Raw genomic sequence first — 17,611 nt, 5'->3', positions numbered from 1 at the left:
GCAGCACACGTGGCTACACCATCCCAGCCGGTCCCATAGGTGATGGGCGATTAGCAGTCTCCTCCTTTCCCTAACGGGCACCCTCTTCTGTTCTTCTTCCCTCTCTGGCTACAAAGCCATCTTCTGGCAGAATCCCCTTCCCCACAGCTCTGTGGATCCAGGGTGGAGTCTCTCTTAGCAAAAGGGAGGATGAAAGAAAATCCATCTCTCTACATTTCCTCCAGGGTTTAAAGGGAAAAACAAAAGGAGGATCCCTTGTGCCATTGTTGCTGGGACTAAAAGCTCCCAAGTGTTCAGGTTGAGTCTGAGTGCATTTTCCTCCAGCACCTGTGTTACACACAGTGACCTGGTCCTATGAGTCTATTAATGATGCAGACTACTTCAGCAGCCTTGCTGAACTGTGAGCCTAACTGCTGTATGAAACATAGTTTAAAAAATTATACATTCTCAGCAATTTTGAGGCCTGACAGTTCTTCATTGTGTGTGTGTGTGTGTGTGTGTGTGTGTGAGAGAGAGAGAGGGAGAGAGAGAGAGAGAGAGAGAGAGAGAGAGAGAGAGAGAGAGAGAGAGAGAGACGGGCACATACTTTTATCATGGGTTTACATATGAGAAAACATTTGTATCCAGGTCTATGCTTGCCTATCTATGTGAAGAATGATAGTGGACAACTCAGGTCTCAGGTGTTGCTCTTCAGGTAGCACCCACCCACCCATCCATCCATCCATCCATCCATCCATCCATCCATCCTCCATCCATCCATCCATCCATCCATCTTTCTCTTTTCTTTCTTTTGTTTTCTTTTCTTTCCTTTTGGTGGCAGGGTCTCTCACTTGAATTTGCCATCATTATGATGCCTGCTGGTCTCTGCATCCTCAGCTCTGAGGTTACCAATGTGGGTTCTGAGGATGGAACTCAGGTCCTCTTGCTTGCAGAGCAAGCATTTTTGCCAACTAAGCCACCTCCCCAACCAATGAGCTTTTTTTTTTTTTTTTATAAAAACAAAACACAAAAAAACCAAAGATTAGCTTTTTCTCTCTCTTCCTGGGGAAACTTCAACATTTATTCCTTCGCTTGGCTTTGTGTGTCTTCTTATGAGAGTCTATTTTTAACACTTCTTTTTTTTTAAAGAAAAAAATGGCAAAGTTTCTACCAACAGAAGCCAGGAAAATGGTCACTCCTCATTTCTTCTGGCTGATGCACCTTGTCTGCCAATGGCAGCCTTTCCTTCAGGAGGAAATCATTTCTATCCAGTGAGCCAGCGAGCCTTCCAATGGTCCTGGCGACAGTGTGAGAACCACCAGTTTCACCTGCCATGGTAGTGTGGTGATGATGCCTAAGCTGCTGAGCTGACATGCACAGAGTGGGGAGCCTCAACCTGACATTAGCTAACCAGTCTGCATTTCTGCATTTTCAGTTTGCTTCCTCGTGGTCAGGATCCAAAACCTACAAGCGCTGAGCCGTTCACCTGCCTGAAATGGCTCACGTGACCAATCACAGTTAACCCTAAAACGTGTAACCAACAAGTCAGTTCAAGGAAAAAAATCTTTCCTGAAGAGTCCACACGGTAGGCAGACAACTCCCCCAGTGTGCTTCTTCCTCCCTGACACGTCTGGCCTCCATCACTCAGTCTATCCCCATGCCTTCTCGGCAATAAAGGCCCATTGCTTCCTATCCACTCATTCTCTTTGGATGAAACTACCTCTAGTTCTTTAGCCTCTGACACACCTACGCAGAGCTTCCCTGGGATAAATCCCTAGAAGTTGCAAAAGAGAATGGACTTATAGGAGTGCACTTTCAATAGGACATTTAATGCTCTTTTAACTAGCATTTCTTGAAAGTGTGTTTCTGGTGGCTTTCTTCACCATTTATTAGAAGAAGGAGGGAGAGGAGGAGGAGGTGGTGCAGCAGGAGGAGGAGTACTTGGTAAGATACTAAATGTCACATAATTTGTGAAGTACAGTGAACTTTGGTCATCCAATACCTACATGACCTTTTGAGACAAACATTGGAAACAGTCCAGTAAATTTTGATACAAAATTTCTGATATGAGTATATACCCCAAAGAGGTGACAATGTTATACAGAGCTTTACAGTTTGTAATGACAGTGAAAAAACTTGAAGACAGAGCAATGATTAATTCTTTAGATAATCAATAATTGCTTGGTGAAATTCCTAATAACTTTGGTTCTTTGAGTGGAATGAACTCCAATAATTTCCAGGAAATTCTTCATGTACATAGCCAAAGGTTTGTTGTAATGTGGGGAAGAACCTGTATTGAGGGGAAAGGGAAAAGCTACAACCCTGAAAAGCAAGGAACCAAGGAACAAAGGTTTTAAAACACCAGGCTTAGACGTGAGAAGCCAGCACAGTGAACACTGAAACACCCAATGCAGTAGACTAAAGCACCATTGTTTTTACTGTACCATGTTCTAAGTTTTAAAGATCAACTGGCAACTGTATGTAGCACCCCTAAGGCATTCTGTAGCAATCCCAGTGTTTCTTTAAGTAGGACATCTATCCATTGTCTCAGTCATTGTCCTTGCTTGGGACAGATGGAGCAAGTAGCTATTACATCATGCAAAGCAGGTGAGCTAATGTCCCACGCCAGCTATCAGAATCCCATGGCTTTAAACAATCACAGAAAACAAAGCTACAGTATTCCAATCACCTACCCAGGCTCTTCCCTCAGCATCTCAGGCTTTCACAAAACCACAGAGATGGTTAGGATGTCAGCATGTTTTGTTACTAGATGACTAACCCACTCTGCTTGTACTAAAGACAACAACGCAGATTATATTCTACTTATATAGGTATCTATAGGTACACAGTGGGTCAGTACAAAAAGAGTAAGGCACAGGAGTTAGTTGAAAAAAAAACCTGTTCTCTAGCTCTTGTGTCTTCTTGTAGGTTTATTTGCCCGAGGCTAGTCACTTAATGGCCTCTCTAAATTACCTTCCAGCAGCTCAGGAACACATGTGTTTCACCTTCTCCTGTATCAACCAACACCAACAGCTTATGAAAAAATATTTTCCAACTTCTGTCACTAAACTGAAGCCCCCCCCCCCCCCCCCGCCAAATCTCGAGGGACAAAATTAAAATACAAATTTTGGTAGGAGACGAAGAGGTCAGGAGGAAGACATACTGTCTGCTGGTTCCCCACAGAAAGAATCCAGCAGCTGGACACTCTGTGTGCTTATCTTTGGAGATGGTCTTTCGGGAGAAGCCTTAGTCACGCAAATCTAGACGGTAGACTCATCTGGTGAGACCTGTCCCTAATCTGAAGAGGACACTTCCTCAGGAAAGCCTCACTCTGTTTTAGTAATCCTGCTTCCGATGCTGGGGTCTGCTCTTTCTGCCTTCCTCTAGCTAATCTGTAGCCACATACCAAACTTTGGGGGCAGGAGGTGCGCTCCAGCTCTAACGGACCCCGAGGTCTGAGGAGTATGTATTCACCCCGAGTTTCTCCTAAAAACAGTCAGTGGGCTTGGCTTGTCCAGGCCTGCTACTAGTACAAGACCCAGCTGAGCACGCAGAAATGTGAATCTTGTCCAGAGACCCAAACTCTTTTAGTCAGTTCCCAGGGATAGAGAAAAAGTCCTAAAGGATTAGGACCTGGACTCAGTGTGACCAGATCACCTTCTGGGGTCTGGACAACTCAGCAGGCCAGACAGAGTCACAGAAGTGTTAAATGGGGCAAAGGGCGGGGAAGCCAACCCCCAGCCGCTCTGGCGGCCCTCTTTCTCAAGATCTGGAGCGCCAGGTTTCTGCACACATCACCGCCAGAGGAGAGAATCTGGCGGTTCACAGGTCTGGCGAAGCTAACCAGCTAACAAAGCACTGCCAGGGGGACCGCGTAGGCGGAGCTGCTGGCCACTCATTAGCCAGTCTGAAAGTCACAACTACTAGCTGCCTGACACCCACCTCACAGCGGCACAAGTCCTCTAGGTTCCGCATCGACTTGGTGGAAATGTGACCAATAGTGCGCGTGTGCACGTAGATGAGAGAGAAGAGGGAGTGGAGAGAGACAGAAAGACAGAGTCACACACCCCCCCCCACACACACACAGAGGGAGAGAGAGAGAGAGACAGGACACACGCACACACAGAGACAGAGAGAGACAGAGACAGGGAGAGACAGAGACAGACACAGATAAAGACAGAGACAGAAACAGACACAGAGACAGACAGACACACAGAGAAAAAGAAACACACATACACACACACAAAGAGACAGAGACAGACAGACAAACATACAAGAAACACAGAGAGAGACAGACAGACACACATAGAAACAGTGAGGGGGAGGGAGAGAGAGAAGAGAGAAGAGGAGAGAGAGAGAGAGAGAGAGAGAGAGAGAGAGAGAGAGAGAGAGAGAGAGAGAGAGAGAGAGAGAGAGAGAGAGACCCAGAGGAGAGGAGGGGCTTGGGAAGGGTGGACCCCTCCTCCAAGACCAAACCGACAGCCAGAGGATGAGGTCATCGCCCCCTCCTAGCTCCCACCCCCAAATCTCTGGCAGCCCCGCTAGCTCTGCCCGCTCCAAGCGGTGCCTCGATTAAGAGGGGGGATGGTGTAAGGGAAGCTGGAGAAGCGGGTGGCGGGGGAAGGAGGGGATCCTCCGGGGTGCCAAAGAAACTTCTCCAGTTCCGACCCCGTGGAAAGGATGGAAAAGTCCCGTCTAGAGCTCAGCTCCAGGGTCAGGGCTCAGACTTGGCGAACAGGAAGGAGGAGATCTGGGGAGGAACGACCCCTGCTCAGTGTGCCCAGCCCGCCCCAGCTCGCTCAAGGATTGTCCCGCAGCCACTCACTGTCAGCTCTTTAATTCAAACTTTTTCCAGCAGCCACGGGGCTGGGACTCACACGCCTACCTTGAGTCTCCCTGCTCTGTCTGGCACTCGCCAATCTCAGGTCCCAGCGAAACAAGAAGGTGGGCGCCAAGGGCTCCTCCGGCTGCGCCGGGCAGGTACCCCCGCTTTATAGCGCCACGCCGCTCAGTGACTCAGTGAGCCTCCCAGGGCTTCTGCCCGCCGCCCTTCAAAATAAGAGTCCGGTCGCGACCGCCCGGCTCGGCCAGCTGGAGCAAGGCAGGGAGGCGTGGCTGAGGTCCTGGGAAGCAGCCCTCAGGTTAGGGTACCCGCCCCCTTTCATCCTTGTCCCGCCTTTTGCCTCTTTCTCCACACAAGTCCCTTCTTAGCAGAAGCCAGGTCATACGTTGGGCTTCTGTGACTCTAACTCGAAGAACTGATAACGGCGAAGAATTTAACCTGAGTCAACAGAAGTGTTGCCTGCACGTCGTGGACATTTTTGTCTCACAGTTTTGAAGTCTGCTTTTTCCTTTGCTGATGAAAAGGAGAAGCCCTGGAAATCCCATTCCAGGGCACGCTCAGAGAAGGGAATGAAAACTAAGGATAGAAGCTCACAAATGGATCCCACTGGGGTTGGAGGCGGGGTTAGAAAGAGGCCAACCCTGGGGCAGACTGGCAGGCTCAAAATGTGCAGTATTTAAATAAAAAGGCACGCAGGACAGTTCTTTTCTAAAGAAGAAAAGGGAGTACTGCGGATTCCATTAAGAAGCTCACTGGGTTCCATGTACCGAGGAGTCGCTGAATCCGAGAGCCTTCTGGGTAAACGTTTCTCAGACTCCCTTTTAACGCGGTCTTGTAAATAATTGGCTCTCTCTGGCCAGCCTCCTACCCCCACTCCCTGCATCTCTGCCTTCTGTCATAAACTACTGGAGGACCATAGTCACTTGTTTTAAACTTCTGTGCGGGGATTTCTGCCGTGAAATGTTTTAAAAAGGAAGAAATAAGACACACTGATTCTTTAATTATTTTCATTTATTTATTTACAGTGTGTGTATGTGTCTGTGTGTGTGTAAGGGGTCACAGGGAAACTTGTGGAAATCTGTTCTCTCCTTCCACCACACGGCTTCAGAGGATCCAAGTCAGGTACTCAGGCCTGATGGGTAGTGCCTTTACCCACTGCCCCATCTTGCTGGCTCAGAGTTAATTGCTTCTACTAAAGCTGTGACAGATTATGGGTTTATCCATAAATCCAGATTACCAAATTTCCCTTTTAGCACCTTAACTAAGAACAAGCTTGGCTCTGTGTATGGCCCTCAAATATCTGGCCAGCAGTCAGTCCATCACAGTTATTTCTGTATTACTCTCTAATATCTGGCCAGTCCTCCTATCAGAGTTATTTCTGCCCCGTTTTTCCTGCCAGAATGAATGTGTGTTTTCTTGAGCCTTGGAACCAAATCTTTTACACACAATAAGGTCTCAGTAAAATGACTGACTGAATGAGAAAACCCTTAGGAAGTACTGAATGTAAGGGTCACTGCCAGGGCATCAGATCCTTGGTTGCCGGAGTCCAACTAAGAGGCTGGCTCGGGCCCTGGCGGTTTCTCTAAAATAGCCAACAAAGAAATATTAGCGAGTATCAATTAGACCACTAGTTTAAATGGTCCGGTAATTTTACCTGCACCTTTAATAGTGTGAATGCAATAGGCTTTTAGACTTCCGGTCTATTTTTTAAAGACTTTACTGTGCGTGTGTTATGTGGGTACCCCACAGAGGCTAGACGAAGGGGTCAGATTCCCTGGGGCTGGCGTTGTCGCCCTGCCTCGATTCTGGGAATGGAACCTGGGTCTCCTGGCAAAGCCAGAGTGCTTACCCACGGAGCCATTGACAGCCCTGGGTTTCACAGTCTTTTTTTTTTTTTTTTGGTTTTTCGAGACAGGGTTTCTCTGTGGCTTTGGAGCCTGTCCTGGAACTAGCTCTTGTAGACCAGGCTGGTCTCGAACTCACAGAGATCCGCCTGCCTCTGCCTCCCGAGTGCTGGGATTAAAGGCGTGCGCCACCACCGCCCGGCTGGGTTTCACAGTCTTAAGGCAGATGCTTCCCCTCACTTATCTCTCCCCTCCCAAATATCTTTTTTTATTGATTTTTAAATGAAAAAATGATGCCTGTAAAATATTCAAACAATAAATCAACAATGAATGCCGCTCTGCCATTTGCCCTCAGAGATAAACAGTGTTAACCCCCAGAGTATGCTTTTCCAAACTTTTGCATGTGTATTTAAGCATATATTTAAAACACAGATTAGATCATCATTTACATGTGATCCTGTACCTATCTTTTAAAAGCTAACAATATGTTGCTGTCATCATTTCCAGCACGATACAGGGCTTATTATTTTTCATCACAAAGAAGGTGATAGGTCAGCGTCCCTACTATCCTGAGGAAAACGCTCCAAAGAGTGGAAATGCAGCATTTCACCCTGTTACTTGGCCTTTCCTTTAGAATTGCAGTCTCCCAATTGTCCTGTCAAATGGCTGTCAGGAGCAGCAGTGGTGACTCTGCATGGAGATCGAAGGGTCTTCTCTGGCTGCACTGTATCGGCGGGGAAAGGGCTTTCAAATGAGCTGAGCCTTATGGCCATAAACTATAGAACTTGGATTCTTTCATATTTCTGTAAGTACTAGATTCACCAGATAGCTGTTTAAACTCCAGTCCTTCGGTATTGTGATTTTTTTTTAGTATAAAAGCAGAAGGAACAGACATGTAAGTGTCAGTAACCCACCTCTGTGTTCTTCTGGCCTGATGACAAGGGCAGGACAGACAGACTGCCAAGACTGTACTCAGGTTTGGTGACAAGGGCCTTGACCGTCTCTCTGGACCATTTTCAGCTTTGAGTTCTGAACTCCAGCATGATTTAAGGTAGTGATGCAAAGCGATGAAGAGTTTGATCAAAACTGTTGGGTAGAACTCTGGGAGTGTGGATACGTATCAACCATCACCTCGGCCACGTCCCAGACACACTGAAACTGCCATCAACAGATATCCCAGTGAGAATTTCCACCAGGTTTGAAAAGAAGTCCCATTCCTTTCCTGTCCTGTGGAGATCAAGCTCCACAAACCTCTCTCTGAAACAGACCACGAACTTCTCTGCCCAGAGCAGCCTTGTGAGATTCCCTCTGGCCTCACTTGAGAAGTTTGGAGACACATCTGCCTGAGGATGGGTGGTTTGGCTCCCTACTCAGCCTGTTTCGGCTCACAGACCTAGGACTCGTGTTCAGATTTGATTTGAGATGTGGCTTTCTGCCTAATTTCCAGTTGTTGGAGGAGGAGGGGGATAGGTGAAGGGAATCCTTGACTCACTCTTCCTTCTCCTTTTCATGATATCCTCAAACCATAACAGTAAAACCAGGCGGCTAAAGAGTAGAGGAGTTGACAACAAACGGCATCCACTTAGTAAGACACTCTTGGTCCTGATGGCAAACGACTCTTTCTCTCCCTTCTGTGAAGTTTCATTGTTTGCCTGGGTGTGTGTGTGTTGTGAGGGGAGGGGGCATGTGCAGGTACCCATCAAAGCCAGAGGAAGGAATCAGGAATTAGACTGTCTGGAGCTGGAGTTCTAGGCTGTTGTGGGCTTCCAGATGTGGTACCACGAACAAACTCTGAACCTCTGCCTGAGCAGTATATACTCATGACTCATAAGCCAACCCTCTAGCCCTTGCTCCCTTCCCATCTCATACACACGCTAACTCTGCAGGCAAGTACTATAATTGTCTGCCTCCAAATTCACTCAGTAATCATCTATGGAAGCGGGTACTGCCAGCATATCGAGAAAATGTCTCATGATCATCATCTACCAAAGAAACCAGGAACACGGGTCTACATGGCCTAATCAAGCTTTTCCAGCTTAAGACTCAGGGTCATTACCTGTGTTTTTACAAGACATGTTTTATATTTTTTTCTGGCTAAAAATACAATTTTAAAGAAAATAAGCAAAGTTTGAGATTGTCTTGGGCTTTTGGCTTCTAGATGACCACACTGCAGCATGGTGGATGATGGGAAAACAGACATCCGGCTACTGATTCAGCCTAATGATTGCTTTCCATTCACTTCTGGGGCTTTGGTATCATTTAGCGCCCACATCTTGACTGGATGGCTGCTCTTATCTGTAGCTACTGCCTCTCTCAGGCCTAGCAAGCAAAGGCAACAATCCAGAAAAAGCTAAAAAAATTGTGGGTTGAATACAGCTTTTTAGCTGTTGTTGGTTCCAACTCATGTTGTTTTTAGGAACTATTTCTGAGTATAGACTGCTTAAGATCTGCTTTGGGGCTGGTGCGATGACTCAGCGGGTGAAAACACTGGCCATACAAGCTTGACAACCCGAGTTCAGCCCCCCAGGACCCACAGTGAAAGGAAAGAGTCAACTCACGAGTGTTGTTCTTTGACCTCCATATATGGTGACTCATGTGCACTGGGGCGCATACACCAATTAATATTACTAATGATGAATTAATATAAAAATTTAGCTATCTATCCTTTCAGTTCATTAAAAATAACACTTAAATATCTTTGGCCAAGTGGGACTTTGAACTCTGCAATTAAATATAGTATTGTATGTGAATCACACTCATTTACATATTAACAGCTACTACTTATTGCAAAAAAAAAAAGTAAAGCAGACAAACAAAAATCTAAAAACCTGTGACTCTTCTGAAGAGACTGAGCCCTATGCATAGTGAATCACTACGTCAGACTGTTGGGGGGTAGTGATCGGAAAAATCTCCACGATAATTCATACTTCAGCATAAAACAAATCAACCTAGTCTGTGAGCCAAGCCATCTTTCTGGCTCTTCACTTTGTACAAGGTTTTTACTTTTAGCAAAGCGAGAACAAGCTAAGAAAGGGAAGTGAGCTGTTTGCATGGTTGACAAGCTGTTTGCGTGGATGGGCCTACGTCCCAGCTGGCTCAGAGCACCATAGCAGAGGGACGGCAGCAGCAGAAGGTCTGCGGTTGGAGCATAAAGGAAGACCACGAAGACACACCAAGAGGAGATGGAGTTCCTGACTATAACACAAACCTGAGCCTCCACCGTGACCCCAGAGAACTGAGGAGACCAGTCGGGACGGGACTGTGGAGGGGGAAGAGTGGAGCTGGACAAGGGAAGGCACCATGACCAAAAAGCACGTTGGGGAGGAAAGGGTTTATTTGGCTTACACTTCAGCGTTGCTGTCCATCACTGAAGGAAGTCAGCACAGGAACTCAATTAAACAGGGCAGGATCCAGTAGGCAGGAACTGATTCAGAGGCAATGGAGGATGCTGCTTACTGACTTGCTTCCCACGGCTTGACCAGCCCACCTTCTTATAGAACCCAGGACCAATAGCATAAGGTTGGCACCACCCATCATGGGCTGTGCTCCCATTGATCACTAAATGAGAAAATGCCTTACAGCTGGATCTCAAAGAGGCATTTCCTCCATTGAGACTCCTTCCTCTGATGACTCTGGCTTGTGTCAAGTTTTTGACACACAAAACCAGCCAGTACAACTTCAAACAGCACAATGCCAATCTCTTTGTAAGTATTCGCCTATCCATATAGCATGACTTCTAGAGTCCAGATTCCAGGTACTATAACATTCAAACGAAAAGTCCATAATCATAGACAGTTCATTAACCATCCTAGGATAGTACCATCTCTATTAGTAAATCAAAATATATCATGATAAAGTTTAATCGTAAGCCACACTATCTACTTGACCTGAAATAGTTGCAACAGCTCTTAATTGTGTCCTGCTTGGGCCACTGAAGGGTCTGACTCATAACTGAGAACCCACTTCGAAAGCAAAGGTGTTATGCTGGTTCCAATGGGATCACCCACAGATTCTACGGGCATTACTGAAGAGGTATGGTTAAAAAGCTGGAATTTGCCTTTTTATATGACTCTCCTTAGTAAATGCTAAAGCAGGTGACTTGCTATTTGAACGTGATCCTACACAATTAAAACTCTATCTGTGGCTGATGAAAGACCAATGTGAATAATGAGGTTCCCATAACACGCTATGTTCTTCTGGTGGCAGTACCTGGTTACACGCTAGGTGCCGTCCAGCTTGCTCGGTTGTTTCTCTTGCTGCAATTACCTCCTACGATACCATCACATGGAATCTTACATCACAGAAATTCCTTTGGGCACTTAGAGAACACCCAGACCGTTCCATTGCTTCTTCCAGAAACAGACCATAAAATTCTTCCATAAAGGAGTTGGTATGGGTGCGAGGGGTCCTGAGGTGAGAGAGAACAGGGACTCCAACAGGCCTCACATCAGTGCATGTGTCTGTGGGAAGCAAGGGATCCATTCCTTTTCTCTGGCTTGGGCAAACCTTTTAAGCCTGTGGTGGTTTGGATGTGTGTCCTCCCTGCTCCTACACATACACACACACACACACACACACACACACACACACACAAAAAAAAAACATGTATTGGAAAAAGAACATATATTGGAAACTCAACTCAAAGCCCCCTGTCTTAGGTCATGAGGATAAGGCCATAAGGTCCCAGGAGTGCAAACAGGCGCCTTATAAAATGCTGTAGCCCATCTACACACAGATACATGCACACATGAATGGAAGAACGCAATCTCCTCTGTTCTTCTACTTTGTGCCCTGTCAGGATCTAGCAAAATTATTTGCATCAGATGCCCTAGCCTCAAATAATCTAATCTTTGTAACTGTGAAAATTAATCTCTTCTTTCTAAGTCACCTACTTTGATGCATTTTACTATTAGAGCAACACTAAGAAAACTAAATGCCTTTGTAGTCTAGACTTGGCGTTCATTCTCTTAATCAATAAACTAATCTTTTGGAAAAAAGTAATGGGACTGTATTATTGGAAATATGCTATTTTTTTCTTTAGGGAAACACGTAATGATGTGGTTGGTGCTGCAATTAGTTTCTGATAAAGGTTTTTTATCTGCTAAGAGAAATATTGAGACTATTTTGTTGTCTGTGTTTTGCAAAATAAGATATACAGACTTAAACTTTGATGTAGAAAAGGAATTTAAAAATATGAGGGTCATATTTTTATGACAAATATTCTGTGATAATGTCAATATTTTAGTCAATTTTTTCTAAAAAGTAAATGTAATGGATATATTTTAGAATGGAAAATTAACTGAATATAGACCCTAAGACTTAAAAGAGGAAATATTTGATACACCCATAATGGAAGGAATGGACTTATTTGATGTATTGTTTATATGGCTAATAAAGAACGAATAACATTGTTCTTTTCCCATTATGAGTCCATTAAGTGAGGTACACTAGGCCATTGCTGATACAAAGAAGTACTAGATTTCAAGAAAAGAAAATCTAATCCTACCTAAGATTTCCACAAACATAAGGAATATTTGCATTGTTCCAAAGAGACCATTATTTTTGCATCGGTATATTATATTTTGCTTTCAGTAGCCTTAGCAGAGTTAAATCATTTTTGAGGAAACTGAGTCTATCTATGGGATTCTATTACAAGAGTATTCAAGTTAAGTTTGTGCTCTTTTATGCAAAAGGACAGTAGTGGACTATGAATATTCCCCAGAGGCCATTTATTTTTTAGTATGTAATTGATCTTAGTGGACAAATTGGTCTGTGTGTGACAAAGAGAAAAAGCCAGAGATGGAGAAAAATGAGTTACAAGACCGTATTTAAAAAATGCAGTTTCTAAACAGATGTGATGAAGTGAGACCCAGAGAGCCACGTTTTCAACCTGAGACAAAAGAAATGACAGCAACCTTCAACCAAGACCTCACTGGGTCCTGACTCTTTGAAAGCTGGACTCTCTGCACATTATCTTCAGTTTTCGCGGAAGGCCTCATCAGAGGTGACTTCATTGGCCTTGCCTGTTTTAGCGGATTGCTGCAATTCGCTCATTAGCTTGGGGGAGGGTACATTATTGTTCCAACTTCACTGTGGGTGGAGCAAGTAGAAGCTTGACATAACTTTGGTGTCATTGTTCCCTTGTTTATGTGTCTCTGTATGACGCTCCATAAAGCTCTGTAACCCATCAAGGAAAAAACTCTGATCATCCTTTCGAGTTGACTGTATTTTAGAGAACATAAGCAGACTTTCAGCATCCTGGAAGAATGACTTTTTGATAAGGCTACATGGGCCATTATCAAGATTATGTGAGCAATCTCTGGTCAAGAGGTGCCCACTGGTTTTCCTAGGCCGAGTAGCATCACTTGAGACAGGGACATCTCTGGTCAATAGTAAAGGAAGAAGCATTAGGAAAAACAAAAGGAAGAAGTTACAGAAAAGAAGTCACAGCATTATTGCTGCATTAGGTGTGAAAATAAACGAAGTCAGCTGGAGTAATATGAAGTGGCCATGCCCATCATTTTAGAAAATATAGGCAAATACATTCAGGATAGTAGATACAGTGATGAAAGCATATTACACTTTGTTTCAGAAGATCAATCATTTTTAAATTCAGAGGGTAAAAAGTATCAATGAATATAACAGCAATGCCATCACACTATTTTAATGATTATATGCATTTTCATATTAATATAGTTTAGAACATAAAATTCTAATATTTCAATAGAAAAAGGATCCACAAGACCGAAGTTACCTAAGGTCCGTGAAGCACAGTGCAGCCCCCAGTCTCAGGTTTCTGATGTTTGTCTGACCTTTGATGCTTTTCTTTCACTGGGCGTGAAGACAAGCTATACCGCCTATTCTCTATTCACCATTGTGCTCTATGAGAAGCTAAACCAGGAGGTGCCACACAGTTTTCAAAGAAGAAAACACGGTCTTCTGTTCTCAGGCCCTTTCTAATCTAAGCGAGGAGACAAAATCAGCTGTGAACAACAGGTGCTTTGCAGTTGTTCATTCATTCGGACATTTCTTTTATGAGTTAATTACTCACAACTCCCCCGTGAACAATCTGCACATCTGGGAAGATAAAACTGCCCACTGAAAGTGAGTTACTGGAGCGTAGGTGAGGCACAATGGTTAATTCATCGGGATACCCATAAAAGGCTGAGCCGAAATCCCCAAAGCCCTGCGAAGCTAGAACTTCGAGCCTGAGGAATGAGTGAGCATCAGACCGAATGCCACAACAAGGGGAGGTGTAAGTGTAATTAGCCTCCAGCTCGTGATGCTTTCCTGGGTCGCCCACTCATCACCAGCCGCCTCTCCCCGAACCCGGCATCGACCCAGCACCATCTCCTCCTCCGAACACGGCTCTACTGTTTGCTCTTTAAGAGCCCAAAGATTTCCTTCTCAGTTTCAACTTACTGTGACAAAAAGAGAGCATTCCACCACTGAACAAAATAAAACAAACTATTTGGTAAAAATAATTTCCAAGCTTAATACGTGGTTTGTCACCTACAAACTCAGAATCGAAGTATAATGACAATGAAGTCTTGACCCTCTGGGAAATGGTGTCTTGGGGGAAAAGTCCCTCGTTTTCGTGTGTCATCTGTTCAATGGGAGGGAGAGATAGTGTAGCCCCTAACATTTTTTTTCCAGCTTGATGAGCCTAAGGTCAGGTTCAAGACCAACCTCTTCTGACTAGGATAAGATTCCATAGCAGCTCTTCAAGTGGGTGTTGCAGTATTAGACAGAGCAATGGTCTTCAAGAAAAATCCACAGAGACTGTGGGAAAAGTGCTAAACCTTTTTATTATTTATATTCATTTCATCTTTTGAATTTTTCTTTGTGAAGATTTAAAATATGTACATATTAATATCACACATATAATATTATATATATGCTAAAAAACATTTTACCAAAGGGGTGGAGTGACCAAAGCCCCTTAAGTCACATGGTTATAAAGTGAGTTGGAAGGGACAGAGAATAAGTACATAACTCAATTCACTAGATGGAAGGCAGAAGACTTTGGACTTGTATTTCCACCTGTAGCATTATTTAGTTGTAACAAAAATCTTGAAGTGGTAGCTTAACTTGGATGGCTAGATAAGAAGCTAAGGCAATTTCTTCAAATGATTTCTTATCTTTAATACCCTGGGGCAAGACTGACAGACCCATAGCAGAGGCTGCCAGCTGGGCCTTCACCTCCATCCTAAATGACACATTCCAGAATTATGGGTGCAGTGTTATGGTCTCTGCATTTGCTGTTTGCCCATTGTGGACAAGCAGAGCATTTGATTGGCCAAATCCTTTTCCTGTTGGTGTGGCAGAACTCATACATCAGCCCCAGAGTACAGAAACATTAGTTATTTAATTCTTGCTGCCTTATTTGATTAATGAACATGGTAGCAATAGATTCCTTCTCTGGCGAGTACAGATCTCAAAATTTCACTGTCTGTCTTCTCAGTTTTTCTGTATGCATACTTTTTGGAACTCTCCTGAAATAATCATTTTCATATTGAGACTGACACATTATTACTTGGCTACCTGATGTCTTGAAAGAAATCCATAATTTCTCAAAGTAGGCATTCTTCCTCAGACCTCTGGCTATTCCTGGGAGACTTATAATCTACTCAGACACTTTTATGTCCTGCGTAAATTCAATTCACGTGACCAGTGCAAGCTTTGGACCTGAATCTCAATGTCACTTCTTGCCAGGTGTTTGACTCTGCAAGTTGTTTAACCTCTCTGTGTGTCCGTATTCACCTGAGCTTAAACAGGTGCTGTCCTTCCGCAGGCTTCATAGGTTGCTGCCAGGATGGAAGGAAACATGGGAGAGGACAGGGCGGCAGCAGGAAGCGTAACCATTCCTGCTGTTCTTACTGGACACACAACATTGCCATCATGGCGTTGATATTCTAAATAATGGGTAAAGTGAACCAGGAAAGGCAATGATATGGGCCACCTAAAGCACCTTCAAATTCTTGGTTTGTCAAGATAAGATGGGTGGAAGTGCTGTTTAAGTTCACCACAGAAGGGTAGGGCAGGGAGCAGGCGGTGAGCGCTCTGCCCTGAACTCAGTGTGAAATCCCTCCCAGTGCTGCTAACTGCTTTGCTTCTTTCCTTCTCTCTCGTTGTCTATGTGTATGTGGTGTGAGCATGTGTTAGGGTATAAGGATGCTCAACCTTGTTTTCTCTACTGTGCTCCACCTTATTCTTTGGTAGATATGTGAAAATTCAAGCTTAACTGAACCTTCCGCATGTAAAATATTTGTTTTTTATTTATGTGTGTGTATGTCTGTATCTGTGTGTGGGTTCCCTTAGAGGACAGAAGAAAGCGTCAGATCCCTTGGAGCTGGAGTTACAGAGGGCTGGGAGCTGCTTTAGATTGGTCCTGGGAACTTAGCTCGGGTTCTCAGGAAGAGTAGCAACACTGGCTGGCTAGCAGAGATTCTTTTGTCTCTACTCCCCCCAGCACTGGAATTATGGGCACTTGTTTTGGGGGGGGGGCGGGAGGGTGGGTAAGTGGGGATGGGTGGGTACTTAACAACTCAGACCTCTACACCGTGAAGGTCTTCACACACAACTAAATCATCTCCCCAGCATAGGCCTGGGTCTCACCTTTCACGTCTGCACTGTGAAGAACTGGTGGAGGTTATACAAAATACTCCACTAGTTGATATAGTCTATCACAGGAAATCCCCAAAAGATATACATATATTTTCTATGTTTCTCCTCTGCTTTTTGACACCTGGATATGTTAATAACTCATGTACCATTTTGAGCCTCAATTTTCCCTTCTAAGTGGAATGATTCAAATGGGTTGATTTACATAAAATCATTCCCAATCATCTGTAAGTCTTTATATCTTCCATAGCAAAGGAATTACCCAAACTCAACAATAATAGTAAATGATATATCTTTGAAAATATTTAATTTTTATTTTTACTATATATATGTATATATACATATATGTAATTTTGCATTTTAAGTTTAAATACATCGATCTGTTTGGGAACGGAGTGTACAATTTTGGGATCTCAGGACCAAAGAGTATAAGGAAGGGCCTTCAGATACACTTAGTCTTGAAGCTACTCTGTCCATCTTCAATATTTCATATGGTTCAGAGCTATGCTGGGGAATCACAGAGACATGTCCCTAAACCTCTGAAGCTTTGTGTCTGTTTTTTTCTCTCAGTCTACAGATAGCTTTGAAAGTGTCTGACACCATGTCAGGGGACAGAGACATTTTATGAGTGATAGTCCATTTTAATATCATTTAACCATAACTTTTCGGCTTATATTTTCTGGACAGATAAACTCTGAAGTTAGGGATATTTCTTACTCAAGAAATTGTCTCTTGTCTATTAGCCTTTTCATTTTCTTTGAAAAAAAGTGTATGTATTGTGAAATTGTTCAAAAAGGACCGCAAAAATATATTCCAGGCATAACACACGAGCACCATGGCTTTCTCATCCCTTATTCCTTTCCGGGTCTTCAAAGCACAGATTCCAGGAGTATGGCTTTACAAGACAATCTCTGGGAATTTTACCACCAATCATAAATATCGTTGCCTTCATAGTATTAATCAACACTAATCTTAGTTGCTGTATAACACTCCACTAATTAAAACAAGAAGTTAACTATATTTTGGCCTCTTCATTTTTAAAAACTTGTATGTGTTACATTAAACATTTTTAGGCTTACACATTTTTCCTCTTTCGAATTATTTCCTCAAATTCTGTAAGTGTTGCTTCACATGGTTTTTCTTGACCTCCAATACTAGTTTTTTTAATTTTTTAAAGATTTGTTATTTTATGCTATGAGTGTTTTGCCTGAATACATTTGTGCACCATATGCATGCAGTGCCCACAGAGGCCAGAAGAGGGCGTTGGATTCCCCCAGAGCTGGAGTTCCCATAGCTGTAGTGGTTGTTGAACCCAGGTCCT

At 43.9% G+C, this 17,611-nt stretch overlaps 1 protein-coding gene across 2 annotated transcripts in view; it reads right to left on the bottom strand.

The window, feature by feature from the left end:
• Palld (palladin, cytoskeletal associated protein) overlaps positions 1-17,611 on the bottom strand; it is a 380,611-nt gene that overhangs the window by 76,182 nt on the left and 286,818 nt on the right. Inside the window, exon 1 of one of the 2 annotated variants that reach the window (XM_038326177.2) lies at positions 4,865-4,991. The exons of the other annotated variant lie outside the window; for it this stretch is intronic. The gene's annotated coding sequence lies outside the window, so the exon portion shown is untranslated. Of the gene's footprint in view, positions 1-4,864; positions 4,992-17,611 lie in introns of those variants that run through there. 2 annotated transcript variants of the gene reach the window in all.

The sequence above is a fragment of the Arvicola amphibius genome, chromosome 4 (genome assembly GCF_903992535.2).
Source record: "Arvicola amphibius chromosome 4, mArvAmp1.2, whole genome shotgun sequence".
NCBI lineage: Eukaryota > Metazoa > Chordata > Mammalia > Rodentia > Cricetidae > Arvicola > Arvicola amphibius.
This window is presented reverse-complemented; position numbering and strand designations above follow the sequence as displayed.